This window comes from Takifugu rubripes, chromosome 4, assembly GCF_901000725.2.
Source record: "Takifugu rubripes chromosome 4, fTakRub1.2, whole genome shotgun sequence".
Lineage (NCBI taxonomy): Eukaryota > Metazoa > Chordata > Actinopteri > Tetraodontiformes > Tetraodontidae > Takifugu > Takifugu rubripes.
Genome location: NC_042288.1, coordinates 15,579,409 through 15,590,807, shown reverse-complemented (window position 1 = coordinate 15,590,807; position 11,399 = coordinate 15,579,409). Strand labels below are relative to the sequence as shown.

General features: G+C 46.6%; 1 long non-coding RNA gene across 2 annotated transcripts; it reads right to left on the bottom strand.

Moving 5' to 3' along the window:
- Window positions 1-7,624: 7,624 nt before the first annotated feature.
- On the bottom strand, window positions 7,625-11,375 carry LOC105416394 (uncharacterized). Of its 2 annotated transcripts, none has more exons than XR_003888181.1 (3): window positions 11,112-11,375; window positions 8,295-11,011; window positions 7,625-8,201 (listed from the first exon to the last, which is right to left on the bottom strand). It is a non-coding gene; the product is annotated as an uncharacterized lncRNA (long non-coding RNA). The 2 variants fall into 2 exon arrangements; XR_964532.2 differs by having other exon boundaries at window positions 8,295-10,886; window positions 11,112-11,374.
- Window positions 11,376-11,399: the final 24 nt, after the last annotated feature.

Here is an 11,399-nt window from a genome sequence, read left to right as displayed (position 1 = left end):
GACTTGTGTCCACCGGCGAAGGTTAGCAGATAACATTAGAGTGACAGCCGGTGACCGGGTGGAACAATTTGGCACTGAATGGAGGAGGAGGACATGAAGACAGGTGTGGAGATTAATCTGGACTCAGCTATCAGAACACACACACACACACACACGCAGAGAGAGAGAGAGAGAGAGAAGTGAGGGAGCAATTAAGCTCGGCTCATCATCTGCTCCTTTTCTTCCAACATATGTCCATGTACGTGTGCATTAGGACTCTGCCAGAGCGGAACTGTGCAGCAGACAGTTTATTTTCCTGGCTTCATATTTAATCAAGGTGTAATGTAAATGTAAACTAGACAGGGTTTCTGCCATTATTCGCAGGGTTTAGAGTTGTTAAATGAAATGGATAAAATAGAAGCAACAACATGTGATCTTTTGATACTTTGGACCTCATTATTTCTCATAGTAAAAACACCAGGAAAGGGTCTTTCCTTTTAAATCAAGCAAACAGCAATTATAGGAGGCATTAATGGTGAAAGCCTCACCCTGTGTGTGACCTTCTCAAATCTCACCGCGCTGCGGTCGCCTAATTAACTCGTTCCCAGGCGGAGTTGTCGATAAAACCCTAAAAACCGTAATATAATCCGCATTAATTCTGTGTTGATCGTGTAAAACTAGAGCTGACGACTCCTGCAGACATTAGAATCTGTGGGGCTGCTTGCTCTGCCAGTCAGGGGAAACAAAGTAGTCCCACCGTTGCTGGATGTGTAGAGAGGGTGAGGGGTCAGGTCGAGGGTGTTTGCATGTGCGTGCGTGCGCGTGTGTGTGTGTGTGTGTGTGTGTGAGAGAGAGAGAGAGAGAGAGTTTGGGCTGGCTACAGGCTCTGCTGTACTCTATCATGTTTGTAGTGACTGATTATCGACGTCGTCAGCGGAAGGATCCTGATGTGGACGATGTTTCGTGTCCGACCTGCTCGTGTGACCCCCCCCAGTGCTGCATTAGGCGTTCTCTTCCTCTCTGATGCTGCAGATCACTCTGAAAGATGCCTTTCATTTCACGGGCTGTTTGGAATGATGCATGTTAGCGCTCTTTAAATGAGATGTTCCGCTCCTCCCCGGTGTCCCTTCCTGACATTTACCGGGGGGGTTGATGAAAAGAGGAATTTGCATATCAAACAGCGGTTAAACCATCCTCCGGGGAAATACTTCACATGCATCACAGTTATCTTTGCTCTTGTTTGTTTATGTATTATTCTTTTGCATCATGGTTATTTGATTATTTCCAAATGAAAGTGTCGGGGTTGTTTAAGAGGAGGCGTCTGAGGGAAGCTGCTCCGAAGTTCCCGACGTAATATCAACTACCTGAGTGACAGCAGGAGTTGCATCTGTCTGTCGGAAAACTGGAGTTTCTATTTTTGTTAAAAATGAAGCAGCAACACATGAGTGCACGTGCTGCCCGTCAGCCCACCCCCACTAAAACTGCCTCCACTAACCTTCATAAATAATTAAAGATTTAATCTGTGATATTTGCAAAGGTCAGACACACAACAAAAAGACAGAAATGTCAGTTCTTGGTCTGCAGGAGCACCTTCGGTAATAACTTCAGACTCTTTTCTTTGTTTCTTCTCGGAGGCTCGTGCGACACCAGACGTGGAGACGAGTTGGGGGGGGGGGGGGGGGGGGGGGGGGTCAGATATGTTGAACTGCCATTGTGGAGTAGACGTCTCATGCATGTTTCAGTGTTTTGTCTGGAACTGGGCAGAAGTGATGTCTAAGGTTGGGGTGCAGCCCTCACCGAGGCCCCGGGCTACTGGGGAGGGCAGCCCCACTTTCCCAGGCCGGGGGTTCAGCGAGGGGGGGGGGGCAGGTATTCTTTAATGCATAACTGTCTGCTTCGTGCATTAAATGGCTGTGGTCCCTGATGGATTTCCCCCGCTGATGCATTATCAATGAGGCCGCTCTCTGCATCGGAGCTTCCACCCAGACACAAAAGGCTCCATCGCCCATTCAGGGCTTCGCTGCCTCTCTAAACTAAGACATTTAAATGCCTCAAGGTGAACTCAGGCTTCTCTGAAGTTCAGTGGGCGAATATTAGGCAAGAACTGTTATTTTTCATATAGAAAAATCACCAAGGACAAAGCATTTAAGTTTCTTCTGACCTTTCAATAGGCGTTTTTATGATGCCTCATATAAAATAAGTCAAGCTAATGTTCGAGCGGTTTTTCAGCTGTAGGCGGATTTAATATCATCACAGCTGACAATTACAGACTTTCAGTACAGCGGATATAATGTGTGTTGATAAAAAAATGGGGATATTACTCACAGCTAGACTTACTAAAGTTGCCAAGAGAATTTTTCTTAGTCTTTTGTTCTCCTCTGGTCGTCTGGACTTTCACATTTTATAAGACATTAATGGGCCAACAAAAGGTGATTTTTATGTGCAAATGCATGAAAATGTATTATTTTGTCAGTTTAACAGATTTCTTTTTTTTAAATCATGCCTGTTAGCTTACATCGGTGTAAGATGTTTAGTAAAATGATCACGTTGTGTCTTCAGTCTAAACTCAGCTGAATTATGAGGGGAATAAGAGTTTCTGTGGAAGTTGAAATGGTGAATCTCTTCTTCTCCCCTGTACGTCTCAACTCCTAGCTGAAAGAGCAATTTTGCTGGAATAAGAGTCCCCCCCCCCCCCCCCCCCCCCACCCTTCACTTCTGAAGGTAGCCTCAAACGCTTCACCACGCTCTCGACAACTGTTCCCGTCGCTGCCTCCTCCGTAGCGCTGGGAATGCTGTCTGCAGGATATGAGAGGCTGATTGTGTTTATCTTGCAAACACAGAGAACATGACATTGACTTGATTTGAAGCCGTGTGCCCGCATCCCCGAACCAGCATCAACAAACAGCACAGGATTCACCAAGTGATGCGAACCCGTCAACGTCGATCGGCCGTGTTTTTTCTGCACAATCATCCTAATTATATTGTGTTATCTTTGCTTTCTGCAAACACACTGGAGTGTGTGATATAGGGAGGAAATGTCTCACGATTTCACCCAGCCTGGGCGTGCTACATGCATTAAACTGCCTATAAACTAGAGCTTTTGATGGTTAAATAACTCGTCATTGTCATAAAAACGCAGCCTGAGGAGAAAAAAAAGGTGAGAACAACACATGTCGGAATGAGGGACAAAGCCAAAAGTAGGAATTTGTGTGCATAATTGCACGCCTCTCTGATCTGACACGGAGGCCTGCCTTCTGTGAGCCGCAGGGTGGGTGGGTGGGGGGGGCGTGTACGTCAGAGGTGGTGCCTGGCGTCCTTTGTTTGTCGTGCCTGCTGTTTTTCACCTCCACTCTGCCTCAGAGTAAGTGCGTTTCTGTCAGGCAGCAAACCCAGCCTGGCAGGGCCCAAAACCAGCCAACCTTTGCATGAAACATTCATGAGCTGCAGTGCAGCTGCAGCAGTGCAGAAAGGTCAGCGAGGACTGATCAGTTTAGAACCCTGCATCAACACGCCTGCCTATAATAAACACATCCATCCAGCCCCGCAGGCCTGCACCTGGTGGCCCGGTCGCTTCATAACTGAAAAACAGGAAAATCCCTTGATTTCCTTCTGTGGCTGCGCTTGAATCTAGAATTGAGATGAATGTGTCGCAGCACAGCTGCACGAGACACTTTTCTTATGTTCAAACAAGAGAATCTTTGAAAGATGAGGTCACTGAAGCTGCATAACTACACCTAAAATATATACTTTTTAGTGATGCTGCGTAGTGGTTTAATCCTCCCGAGTCGCCACTTGAGAGATTTTCACATCTAATATCTTAACTTTAGACATATAAAAAGACAGAAACTTCTGGCTGATAGAGAAAATAATTAAAAGCTGACGTGACAGACAGTGTGTGCCTTTTGATGATTTCTGCTTGAACTCTTTAAAACTTGGGGGGCAAAGAGAAGCACATTATGCTCAGCTACATCTGATGTCACCAGACTCCTCCAAGTCACATTACTGGAGTGTGTAATTATTTCCTACAAGAGATGGCTGAACAAAGGCTCCGGGCTTCCACTGAAGACACAGAGGATTCACTGTGGAATGTAAAGATAAGGATCTATGTGTGCACCCCTCTCATCTAAAGCCTGTTTTTATTTGCTTGCCCCTTTTCTCAAAGCTATTCACCTGACAGACTCGGTGGGTTTGGTAATTATAGGCACACGGACAGAAATTTGCAGCAGATGCTAAAATTAGCGTGCCGTGCTCAGCCCTCCGGCTTCGCATCAGCTGCAAAACTCAGTCTCAGGAAGGTCCGCCGTGCTTCTAAGACGGCTGCTGAAATGGTTATTCACTTTGAGGGTTTGCAGCAGTTACCTTATCATTTGATATGTGGCCGTCGCAGGTGCTTTAAAGCACATGTAGCTAACTGAGGCCATTAGCGAGTAATCACAGGGGAGCCGTTTTAATGGGCCTCTTGAAGAGCCAGCAAAACAAATCACATTAAACCTCAATTAACACCAGGGAAGCCTCTGGAGTTCACTCTGATCTGTGGCCGTGAAGCGTCTGTCTTCCTCACAGTCTGCATGTAAATAACAATAATTTACAGGACAGAGCTCCACAACAGAGAGCAAATAGAGGAGAGAGGGGGCCGCTTGGCCGTGCTTTCAGTACAGACCTGCGGTGTTTGAGCCCCATCGTCTCACTTGGTTAATTATGAAATGTTGCATCTGGCTCAGAGGGCAGAGAGCTGCTAAGTCCACCCTGCGGAGCGGTCCGTGTCCCCGTCACAAGACAAGGACAGGCCCAACGAGCTCCCACCGTACAGCTCAGGGCCAATTACCCACCTGCTACATGACTGGAGCTCAGGGGTGTCACTTCATGCTAATGAAACTCCCATAATTGGTGTTGTTTCCTCACTTCGAGTGTTATGGAAATGAGATCTTAGCAGGTTTTAAAAGCCGCTCAAATTACACAATGCAACTGTTTGCCTCAGTACGGATCACTGCATTCAGAAGGAGGAATTACCGTGTACAAGCATCTATTAATCAGCAGTTTCAAATTAAACTGGCTTTTCATCAGAATTACTGGTACGTTCCTTTTAATTACACCTGTTGGAAGTCAGTGTTGCTGGTACTTGGCAGCAGATTCGCTTTGTGAGAGCCGAATCATTTCATGAAATTAAATAAACAAATTAAGCCTCTGAACGCAACAGTAATTATACAACTAAAGCGACGGCGCTGTTCTGTCCTAGTGAGGACCACGAAAAAGGTCGCTGCTGTACGCACACACAGGAGTGGAGAGGCACTTACTCTTTCATTACCTACATTGTTATCGCTGCCACTATCTGTTTTTCTCAATGGCTAAAACGGCACGCTGGGATAACACCCCCCACCCCACCCCCGCCTCTGCTTCTCTATACCACCCTTTCCCTCAGGACATCGCCTGAGCACTTCTGAAAGAAGGGCACAAATGAAGGTCAGACAAATATTATATACTGTCGGTGGCCGGGAGCGCCACGCGATTATGACCATAATGATAATCTATGAGATGCTATTAATGCCGCGGTGGCACACTGAGGAGCTTGATATCGATACCAGTGTTGGATTAACTGTTGCCCTACTGCTCTGCTAAGGTTTCTTACTAAAGGCTTTGTGTGGCTCCGTCCAAAGCCTGTTTGCGTGGTGTTCTCCTGCAGCTCCAGAGCGCCACGCTCCAGCAGCCTGTGGCCTCCACACGCATCAGCGAAGATGATGATGAGTGACAGGGACTTTTACATCTTGTCCCAATTAACGAGCCACCCTCAATCCCCCCCTCAGCATTTGCTATAGGAAGAAGGGTTGACACATGTCCATCATTTCCCACTCCCTCCCTCACACACTCTCCCCCCACCCCCTCGCTTGCATGGTGCAAGCCTGTAGCCACCAGTGTCGCAGCCAGGCGCCTTCAGTCTCACTCTCTGGTTTTGACCAGACAGCACACTGATCCCGCCGCCACCCTATTCCAACTAGCAGAAGCAAAAACTTACTGAATTATTAAGTTGACGGGTTTAGTGCGGCATGGTCCCTGCATGGGGCCTCTCAGGGTGTATCCCCACAGTCAAAAAACACACACGCAATTGTAACTCAAACCTCTGGAGAAAAGGAAGAAACTAAATTCTACAGCTACGTTATGTTTTGCATATCAGCAGACACGGGAGAGAAACCCTTTAACTGCATCTATATGTGCTATCGATCTCCTTTCCAAAGGTTAAAAAGCATTAACATTTGCTCTGAGAGCTTCCTCCATCGATTAGTTCTTCTTCCACGGAGCCCGTATCTGCTACAGCCTTCAGCTGCTGAACAAGGGAATTACAGCACTTGGATGACTTTCGTTGGGATCTGACACAAAGTTCACCTGCTGCTTTCTGCTGCCTCCTGATCACTTATCAATCCCGATCCGTCCTGGGGGTGCATCAGTACAATCCATTGTATCAGTACAATCCTCCTCATCCATAAACAACCATTCTAACTAAAGCGTGACAACCTCCTCACGCCCTAATTTGGTGGTGTTAAGTTGAAAGGTTTTCCACACACTTCTCCTATACTGCCCCTAGTGGTCACAGATATACAGCAAGCGTGTCAAACACTGACGAGCAGCAGAGCGAAGCGTGAGCGTGGAGCGTCTTGATGAGCGATGACCTGGCAGCCGGGCGAAGGTGTGCTATACCTCGGCTGTTCCAAAAAAGTTCTCACATTCAATGTTTGTGATATTTACTGAGACTAAATACATCAGCCCAAGTGAATCAAATTACTTGTAATCAGATCCTTTCTCCTTTTTTTAAATGGTGGATGTAGTAGTAATCAGATTTTATACAAGTGTTACTTAAGAGCTGGACCATTTTGACGGTTAATTAGGAATAAAGAGAATGAATGAAAGACTAATTGCCATATGTGAGAGCATGCAAAAATAGCTGAGACCTTTAAACTGGGAGGATTAATGAAAGTGGAATACAATAAATGACTTAAAGTTGAGTTCAGAACTGTGGGCTTCACCCTCTCCTGTGTATTTCTCACATAATCCAGCTTTAAACCTGCAGCGCAGCGACACGGAGTCACAGCTCTGCGTGGCTTATGCGGCTTATTAACGTTTTTCTCCAGCTGCAGTTGAGAAAATAACAAATATTGAATGTGACTTTTAAATAGGGTAGCTGTGATGTTCCCATTTGAGGATTGGCAACACATTGTACAGTAAATGAGTGGAACGGCAGTGCGTCGTAATGTGGACTGATACTCTCATAATAATGCTGCTTGACTAAGCAGCCTTAAATAAAAGTCCCCTCAGCTATCCGTCTCCCTTTTCATGTCTGGTTCCCCCTTTTCACGCCAAAGCCGTTGTGACTGGATGACAGAGGAGCTCTGAGCAGAAACAGTCGCAGCTTTTTCATGAATGAGAATATCTAATGAGATTTGTCTCTGGTGTTGCATATTGTTGGAGCGCAGTCATTTTGTTTTCATGTTTAAATTTACGTTTCATCTCATTTTCTGCTACTTGTAACGTCTTTAAAGTCATTTGGCGTTTGGATTCCAAAAGAAGACATTTCTGTCACGTGAACTGAGAGAAAATCTAGATTAAGAGATGCTTTATAAATAAAGTTGAATTGAATCCCCAGACACACTGAGCAGAAGTTTAAAGGCTCTTTTATAGGTGCATTATTGTTTCAATAGACATTTATTATTTAAGAAACAGAAAAGGTCTCGTTTCTGTCGAGGGATCCTGTTTTAAGGCCTTCCTGTCCTCCTCCATGGATCAACTTAATCACAGCACATATGATGAAGCACGGACACAACACAGACACATAACAAAGACTCTCTGAGCTGAAACTCCACCCGTATATCCTGATTAAGACCCTGAGTGGCAGCGCAGCTCCCTTCAGCCCTTCTTGCTGTTGCGGCAGGACAGACAGGACGGCTGCTCGAGCCCTTTCAGCAGCGTTCCATCTCTGCAAGACAACATTTTCTCTCTCCTCAGCTGAACACGGCCCCCCACCATCCATCCTGCCCGACACATTTGTTCAGAATGGCACGGCTTCAGAACTGCCCGACGTGGGAGGGAAGACCACCGGTTTAAATCAGCCCACGTCGCCGTACATCAGCCGACCATGAGAAGAGTTCATTTCAGAGAGGCAGGAAGGCGCATACATATCAGGGCGGACAATTGGGGGAGATTTACCGGTCTCAGTAGGCCTGGTCAGGACATTCCTGGTAGATAGGAAACAGTAATTACAGCTGCTGGTGCAGCCTCGGAGGGAGGGTTCCTCTGGTTCGGAACCATAAGACCCATAAATTCCTTACCTGCCCAGGGAAAAACTCAGGCGTCAGTACAGCAAAGAGGATTTTGTTGAAATCTGGCTGGTGGAAAAGTCAAACAAAGATGGACACATAAACACTGGAGACAAAAGCAAGACCACATCTTCGTCAAAGCCCACGGTGGGTCCTTCACAGTGGTCTGTAGGATGTGAATCAGGGAGTGCAGGTGTTGAATGACGGCAGGGTCCAGGTAGCCCCGGGTAATGTCTGCAGCACCGTCCGATTCTGCTCGTCTTGGCTCCAGCCGCAGTTTTTGCCATCTTCGCTCGGCTCCGCCGTGCCTCGCTGCTTTAGAACTCTAACCTTTCGAGCCCCAGTCTTCTCCCACTCACTCTAAAAATATCTGTCTCTGAGTCTTTCCCCATCTCACTGGCTTCTAAAGCGAACCGGAGAATCTTCCATCCCCTGTGGATGTGAACACCCACTCAAGGTTAGGTATACTGCAGCTGTGGGAGCAGACACAGCGGGGCTTCTTCACTCATAAAGGACTAATTTCAGGCATCCGTATAGTCCCCGGTGAGATTAACAGCACCTATTGAATTTTGTGATCCATAATAGAAAGAGATATTTCTGCCCTCGCAGTAGCAACAATGGAAAACAATTACCCTCCTAGTTCTTATTTAGCTGTGTTTGCCGTGCAGAAAATAAGTGTTTAAATCCAAGTAAAGGGGGGACAACAATGCAGCCATTTAGCATGAAGCTTTTATGATTTTCCCATTTCATCTTGGCCCGAATGGACTGACTGCTCTGCAGAACTATACATAGCCGAGCTTTCAACTCTCTCTCCTGGCAGCCGGTGACACAAATAGACACACCACTATGCCGCAGAATAATATCACTCCTCTGCATTCCTGCATCCATGTGGGGAAGTTGTGATAATTCCACTTTTTGGCCCTGTGTGATTAGAACCTCTTTGAAAGTCTCATACAGAACATGTAAGACATTCAAAGCAATACTAAATTCAATATTCTACTTTTTTCTTCAACATACGCTACACGAGGCCATCTAATGGGATGTATTAAAATGAGGTCAGTCAAGCCTGATGAAGAAATTACATGATTTAATGGCACCCCGGGGGAAGTTTAAATATAGCTCTGCGTTACAACTGGCCTCCAACAGCACAGCATGGCATGAGTTCATCCATAAACAGCCACCCTCGTTTGGCCCCACTGTCAGCACCGTAGCATGCAAACACAGATGGACACAAGAGTCCTGTCCATCTGCTGTTGTACATCTACCTGCCTGTGATTATTAATTATGGGGTCAACGGTGAGGTGTATGAAATCCGAATGAAGCTGGAATCGGATGCTGAGGTGATGTTCCTCTGCCCGCCGCTAGGTGGAGAGAAAACCCCATGAGTCTAAAGGGTCCTGAACCTGTTTTTGGAATGAACTGTGCAGCCAAATTAGCTGTAATAAGTAAGGTAAATCTGTTTTAATGATTCTAATACACGCATGAGGCACATTACAGAATAATTAATAAGGCAGCCCTGTGATTTGGGGAATAACTATTAAATTTGCATGCAGATGAAATATGGATTAGTTTGAGGAGAGTGCAGTTTCGAATGACATTCACATGAAAGCAGTGGCCATGGAGATACCCCACTGGGGGCTCGGGGCAGATTACCCCATTCCATCATTCATTTGTATTCAAGGTAGGAACTGTCTTTTATTACTTCAAAACATATTGCTTTTGGAAGGGAAATTTGTTCTAATGGCTTTAAATGTGGAGAGACGGAGCCTGGGAAGAGTCCCCCCCCACCCGAACAGACGAGGTTTCCTTCATCAAAACCCCTGGACGTTGCTCAGAGCTCAAATCACACAAATGAGGAAAACACGTGCGGATAAACTGCAATGCAGTTTAATGAAAAGTGATTCTCAGATGCAGACAGAGCTAATAAAGCCTGACAGATGTAGGTTACAGCTGATCCCTTTGGTAGACAGCAACCCTGTAATGAAGGCAGGGAGGCTGTCACTGTGACAGCTCTATTTAAGTCTTGGTGGGGGGGGGGGGGGCACATTCTCTTTTGATACCATTATAACAGCCGGGTGCAGACTGGACTCTTCTGGACAACCCCCTCCCCCCCATAAATGTCAGCCTAATTCCCCGGCCCTGACACGGGTTATCAGACGACACCAACCTTCATCACTTGGTGTGAGGAGGGCGTCGCTAAAGAGATGGTGCATGGCGGGCGTCACCCCACAGGGCCGCCGTGTTTTCAGCCAACACATCACACCGGCTTTGCAAACGCGTCGTGTTTCTCGCTGCTTTTAAGGACTCCTGACACACGTGAGAAAGAAAACGCGTTTTCCAATCACGGCTGGATGACATGAGGGGCTGTCGTCTGTCAGGCAGTGAATGGCTGGGAAGGACAGTCACGCACCTCGTGTGGCAGCCAATGAGTCGTGGTAAAATCCTGGGGATGAAAGGCAGGAAACAGGCAGCAAAACGTGCAGTATTACAGCTCCTCCATCTGGTAGCGACCGCTCCGCTCCTTATGCTCAGGTGCTGCATCCCGACCTTCAAAGTTACCGCTTCAGTCTGTCCTCTTGTGCTCTCCCACGGAGAAAACGCTGTCTGGGGCAGCAACAGGTCGCCGTCAGGATGGAAAGAAAAGCTCACATTATCATATGTACCGTCCCAACGGCGTGCGTGTTTCCATTTACTGCACAAGCGAACACAGCGTAGGCAGTGACCTTTAGCTAATAATCCAAAAAAAAAAACAGAGGGGAGGATTTAAACAATGCAGCCGATACAAACGTGACTGTCACAGAGAATGTTGTCAAGGTGGTTCTGACTCACCTACGTCGAGATCCGTGGGTCTGATTTACAATTCTTCAGTAAATCATCAGCTAGACAGAGTGGTTGCTAACTGAGACACAGTTTCCTGCTTTTAAACTGACGTGGCACAACATTGCCACATCGGGGTAAAGTGTATCATTAGCTCACTGAGCCGCACTGTTACACTCTGCTGCTTTAAGCTGCAGCCACAAATGAAATGCAGCTGGCTGCATTAAGCATTTATTACAGATTGCACTTTTAGGACAGCACACAGTGTGAGTTTGAGCCACCATAGTGCGTTTCCATCAC